Source organism: Xenopus laevis, chromosome 1L (genome assembly GCF_017654675.1).
Source record: "Xenopus laevis strain J_2021 chromosome 1L, Xenopus_laevis_v10.1, whole genome shotgun sequence".
In the NCBI taxonomy this organism is placed as follows: domain Eukaryota; kingdom Metazoa; phylum Chordata; class Amphibia; order Anura; family Pipidae; genus Xenopus; species Xenopus laevis.
The window spans coordinates 5,360,272-5,367,227 of NC_054371.1; positions in this window are offsets into that span (position 1 = coordinate 5,360,272).

Sequence of the window (6,956 nt, forward strand, 5' to 3'; positions counted from 1 at the left end):
AACTAGGTGAGGGGGAGGGTGCAGTAAAGGATTCCATGAAAGATAGGTTAGATGAGGTAGTGGGCAAAGGGAGGAAAAGTTGAGGAGGAGATATGGTTGGGGTACTGTTAATAAACATGTCATATATGCAATATATGCAATATTGTACCAGTATTAAATGTATATGGTACATACTGTAGGCTTAAAGGGTTGACCTTGATGGACATTTTTCTTTTTCAACCTAACTTACTATGTTATTTTGTATATAATATGTATGATTCCTAGAAGAGTTAAATACATTTTACACATGATTCACTATGTATTTTTTCGGTATTTTTTCGGTATTTTTTGGTGTTAATTTATTTATGTATAAATCCCATCTGGGGTTAATGTTTTTATGGGCGTTTCTATGGGTGCATCTGCTTGGTGAGGTGCTATATTAACCAAAATGGGGGTTAGCATACCTTATGCTTCTGAGGAAGTGGTGAGACGCCACGAAACGCATCAAGCGTAGGGGAACATGTCATTGTCATTCATGTTTTTAACGATTTCCAATAAATGAAGATTTTAAGATTCAGTGACCGACATGCTCCGCAATTTTTTGGTTTGTTTCTAGAAGAGTTATATACATTTTACACAAACCATTTAAATCACGTAGAGTTCTTTATGGCTTACAAATGCAGTAGAGCTCTATACAGCTTGTGGTATCCATAAAATTGTTGTACAACTTATTACTCCTTAATACAGTGATGAATTGAATGTGACACATAATAGAGTTTGATACAATTTATGAGACCCAATAAAATTCAATATGGTTTGTGAGACCAAACAGATATGTGGTATATATGGTTTGTGACAGCCAATAACATTATATACAGGCCCTTGGTGCGAATTCATCCTCACTTTTCACTGCATCTGATACATGTTTAACAACAAAATAAATATGATACACAATGTTTTACATTTAGAATAGAAAGTTAAAGAGAATCTTACTTTGTTGTCTTTTGTCTTCCATGGAATTGCCACTGAGGTTATATTCAGCTGCTGATCTGGTGGAGCCCATGGAGAGAACGCACCAAGTATGTGTTTGAACCAATCATCCAGAATAGAAAAGTGGCTATAGATCTGGTATCTAGTGGTAAACTCTCCATTTTCATTGAATGAGAAGATTTCACCATGTTTTGACTGAAGCTGAACTTTCTTTAAATAATGGTGCAACTTAATAAAAAAAAAATAAAAAGTTTGATTTCATGTGGATAATTTTTTAAAAGGTGATTTCAGTCAAACAATAAGAAAAAAAACATACTAATTGGTCGATATACTGTATATAAAAATATATAGAGCAAAAAAGCTCTACTTTTCATGGAAAATGAAGTGCTTGTATGAAAATGAGCAGAAGATCTCCAAGAACAGCTAAAACCAAAAATGAATGATTTATCTTTGCCAAAAATGTAGGACAACTTTCATTGCCCTCTATATGACAGATTTTAAATGGCGTAGTATTTGCATTTTTCCTATTTTATTTCATCTGATGACTTATGCATTTTTTGTGGTTTTGAGAAAGGAGTGAAATGCATGATTTTTAGTGGTAAAATATATGATTCATAATAAAAAAAATATGAATGTTAAAAAAATCATCCCATTAGTAAAAGGAGAGAATTAGCAGTAAACTATTATAGCAACATCATAGACATCTTAGTAAATCCAGAGAGCTAGGATTGGAGAGATCCAGACGGAGAGCTTTGTTCAACAACAGGGTTATATCACATCAGGAACCCCAGACCTTATGAAATTTGGAAGCTGAACTCCTGGTCTTGTATGTAACTTTGATGAGGGACAGAGCACAATACACCTATTGGAGTCAGGCTCTGATGGAGGGAGAGGAATCTCCTCTTTTTGGCATAAAACAATATAAACCTAAGTCGAACATGGACTGTTGATATAATATCATCTAGGATGCCCAGGAGGCAGGTAGTGGGTGCAATCACCCTGGGGAACTCTAGTTTGAGTGCAAGGAATGGTAATATTTGGGTTCAGAAACCCAGGATGTGAAAGCATTCCCACAACATGTGATAAAAGTCAGCAACCATTTGGAGTACAAACAATCTTTTAAACTGAAGCGGGGTTATGTAAAATTGGTGTAGTGTTTTAAAATCTACCAGCATATCTCTAAGCAAATTAAGGCAGGTATAGACATTATTTGTTGTCTCCTCCCACTTATCTCAGTCAGAGATTGAGGTCAACGATCATTCTTTCGCAGTTTGGAATTCTTTAAAGCAAGATAAGAGTACGTTTCGGTAAAACCTGCATATGACCTTGGTTTAGCTAGGGATGTAGACAAGTTTTGTGTAGTGATGGGCGAATTTATTTGCCAGGCACAAATTCACATTTGCGGGATTCGATAGTGAAAATTCGCCGGCGTCAAAAAAATGGACGATGGCGTCTGTTTTTTGGATTCTGGCACATTTACACCAAAAAAACGGATGCCAGTGTCAAAAATGGACGCTGGTGTCAAAAACGAGACGCTGGCGCCGTTTCACAAATTTTTAGTCGTTTCGCAAATTTTGCTTGAAATTCGCTAATTTTTCGATGAAGCGAAACTGCGCAAATTCCTCAATCACTAGTTTTGGGGTATAGTTAGAGAATTCTGAATAAAAATCATGCCTGAGGTTTAGATATTTAATGATCGGAAGTCTAGGTAGTTGGCTTTTTGTTGCAGTTGGAGAAAGGTAGGATAGGTAGAATTTTCTGTAAGGCCACCTAAATATTTTATTTTTTTCATCAGATGAAATCTTGTAAGTATTTAATTTACTGTAGGTAGGAGTTGACCCATCTTTGAGGTATGGGGTGAAGAGTGGTGGAATGTGCCCAACAGAGTTTAAAGAGGGTGTAACCCAGCATAATGCCATCCCTCAGCATCCCCTAGTTTTCTGTAAAAGTTGCTAACAACCATAATTATAGATGCAATAAAATTCACCAGTGAGAATTCTACTGATCAAAAACTTTATTATAAATGCAAAATAACTGACAAATAAGAATATTGAATCCCAACACCAAGTCAGGCATCAAGCTGTTATCTTACATATAGTGATAATTATATTATGTTTGCTTCTTTATATGATTCTGGAATTAGACATGGTGATAAAGGACAGACTGGTCCAGTTCCAGCTTCAAACTCTAGTTGCAGTAACAAAGAACATGGAGCCAGGTTTATATAGATCAGCTTGGATTTACATTGTAGGATTTTTTTACATTTTAAAGCAGAGGAGATTAGGGGAAAAGACCTTGGAAAAGTTTTATTGTGTAATATTGCTCTAAGAATACAAACATTATGTTCCTGGACTATAGCTCCCAGCACTCCTCAACCTTCATTCTGGGGTTATTTATCAAAGGTCGAAGTCGAACTCACAACCCAAATGGTTTTTAATTTAAGAAACTGAAATGTCCTTAACTTGAATCATTAAATTCAGGGTTAACAACGCAAATCATTAGAATTTTCACAAAAAACCCCAACAACCTTGAATCGATTGAATTGATAGAGTTTTCAAGTGAAACCCACTAAATTGGAATGATATAACCCCTGAAGCAGTCTACCAACAGAACAACAGGAACATACAAGTTAAAAACTCCCTGACACCTGCATTGCTAAAATGCTCCACATCTTGTGGTAGATATGACAATAACACAGGAAAGGCACAGGAGCAATGAGAATCAATGTCAAATAATGAACTAGGTGCAGAGAGGCAACATCATGACACATTTGTGACAATACAGTGCTAAGCACGGCAACCCTGGTATCTAAAAAAGTTAGGAGACTTTTATCTCATATATATCAATCAATTATTTGTAGAAGACCAAAAAAGGCATCCAGGCACTCAGAAAAAGGGCTGCCAAAATAATTTAAAAAATACATAATGTTTATTGTAGATTCATTATAAAAATACTGATACCGGTCTCTATTGGTTTATCCACTCCCTAAGGTGAGGGTCTTTTGCACCTGGACCACCTGTTCTATGTGGTGAGAGACTCATATATTGTGTCCTGTGCCCCTGTCTTTGTTGTTTTAAAATCAATCATTTGTATTAATTAGCAAAGATACAACAGACTGTTTTTTCTTTGTCACCGAATACTTTGGAATATTAAAATATTTGCAGCATAGTTAAAAAAAACAAGGATTTCAACCTTAATGAGGTCACACAGCATGGGGGTTATTTATCAAAGGTCGAAATTTTAGAGTTTTTTTTAGACCACGAATGAACTCACAACTTGAATGGTTTCTAATTTAAGAAAAAATTCTAATGGAAAAAAACTTGAATCAGAATTGATGTCGTTTTCAGTAAAAAAAAAACTTGAATCCCTTGAATTGATCAAGTCTTTGAGCGAAACCCTCCTCAAACATCATGAAGGCTATTAACATCTTTCAATGGTTCAAGGGACCTCTGCTATTGACTTCTACATGACCTTGACAGGTTTTAGATTTTCAGATTCAAGCTATTCCCAGGTTCAGGGTATAATAAATATCAAAAAAGTTTTTTTAATCAGAAAATTTGGACCTTAATAACTCTACCCCTAAATGTTGATAAATCTGCCCCATAGTATATATACTTTGTTTTCACCTGTGTATGCAATAATGGAAACAGTTTCCCCGGATGCAGTTAATGCTACCTGCCAATTGGTTGTTACAGACATTTTTCCTCCTGTATTTATAATCCTGTCTTCAGTGGCATCACTAGTTGTGACGAGGCCTTGTTACAGGCCCCTTATCCATTTTTTTTATTCTTTGCGCATGTGTATTACTGTTAGCATTAACACACATGCAGAATCAGCATCACAACATCACCCGGCAGTGCATTCCCCAACCTCACTGTCCTCACTGTGATGAAACCCCTACTCTGTTCCTTTAAATGAAACTTCTTTTCCTCTAGTCTGAAGGGGAGGCCTCTGGTACGCGATTCTGTTTATGGGTAAAAAGGTCCCCTGCTATTTGTCTATAATGTCCTCTAATGTACTTGTAAAGTCTAATCATGTCCCCTCACAAGCGCCTTTTTTCCCCCAGAGAAAACAACCCCAACCTTGTCAGTCTCCCCTCATAATTTAACTCTTCCCTCCCTCTAACCAGTTTAGTTGCACTTAGTCTCTGCACTCTCTCCAGCTCATTTATATCCCTCTTAAGGACTGGAGTCCAAAACTGCCTCCATACTCCAGATGAGGCCTCACCAGGGACCTATAAAGAGACATAATTATGTTTTCATCCCTTGAGTTAATGCCCTTTTTTATGCAAGAACTTTATTTGCTTTAGTAGCCACTATATTATTTCTACCAACATGCATAACATTGCATTTATCAACATTAAAGCACATCTTCCAGTTTGCTGCCCAGTTTTTCAATTGACCACTCTGCAAAGTTGGCAGCATCTTGCATGAAACTTCTCAATAATTGTGCATCTGCACAATTTTGTATCATAAGTAAAAATAGAAACAGTACTTTCAATGCCCACCTCCAGGTCATTAATAAACAAGTTGAAAAGCAAGGGACCTAGTACAGAGCCCTGCGGTACTCCACTAACAACACTGGTCCAATTAGAAAATGTTCCATCTACTGTTCTTAGGCTTTGCCAAATTTGACCCTTTTCACTTCGCCAAAAATTCACCACTAGCGAAATGTTGCTGACTCCCATTAAAGTCTATGGGGCAAATTCACTAAGGCGCGAAGCGCCGAACGCTAGCGAATCTTCGCTAGCGACGAAACTACGCAAACTCACTAACTTGCGCAGTGTACTGAACGCTACCTTTTACGCTAGACTTCCTTCGCCACCTCAGACCTGGCGAAGCGCAATAGAGTAGATAGGGATTGTTTAAAAAAAAGTCAATTTTTTTTCTAAGTCCCAAAAAACGCTGGCGTGTTTTCTACATGATGGCTGATAGGCTGAAAAAGATCGAAAATTTTTTGGGGCTCCCCTTCCTCCCCCCTACATTTCCTGACTCATGGCAACTTACCTAGACAGTGGGCACATGTGTAGGGCAAAATAAAATTTTTATTTGCAGATTTGAAGGTTTTCTAGGCATTTGTAGTGCTGATACGTATTCCTCCATTGAAATTTGAATTTCGCGCCGTATGCAAATTAGCCTTCGCTAGCGTAACTTCTCTTTATATAGCGAATCAACGCTAGCGCAACTCCGCAACCTTACGCTACCCCTGTGCGCAACTTCGGATTTTAGTGAATTTGCGGAGCCCTGGCGAAACTACGCCTGGCGAAGTGCTGCGAAGTGCGGCGAAGTTGCGCCTGGCGCAACTTCGCATCTTAGTGAATTTGCCCCTATGGGCGTCAAAATTATTTTGCCGCGCATAATTTTTTTTTGACGCACAACACCATACATATACATAAATCAATGGGTGTAATTTTTGCGGCAAAACAAGGCGGAAAAATTCTTCCATCCCTATTCCATTTCTTCTTTGTAATGTATTTTTTAGCCAGTTCTCTATCCAGGTACAAATACAAATGTTCCAGGCCAACATTCCTTCATTTAACCATTGAACTTCTGTGTGGCACTGTATCACTGTATCTAATTTATGTTTTTTCTTTATTGTCCTCATTGTACCTAATAAACATTTTAGTTGTCCCAGGTAACTTGAAACCCTTAAATTCATGTTTTGTTTCTTACCAACCTCTACACCAACACTTTTATTAAACCATAAAGGTTTTGCTTTGCAATGTATTTAATTATTTAAATGGGGAAAATACTGACTTATATTCATTAAGATGACAGAAGGGGAGGTTGATCTGCTTAGAAAGAGGTGCAGAAAGCAAAACCATATTATAGAGTAGCTAAAGAATTTCTAGTGCTGGACATTGGTCAAACTGCATGTACATAACCTTTCCATGCTTCAGTAGATGGATGTTTGTGGAAATGAATTTGTCTGGAGAAGGTTACTCCATGTTCATATTTATAGTGGATGCTGGTGGTCAGTTGTACAGA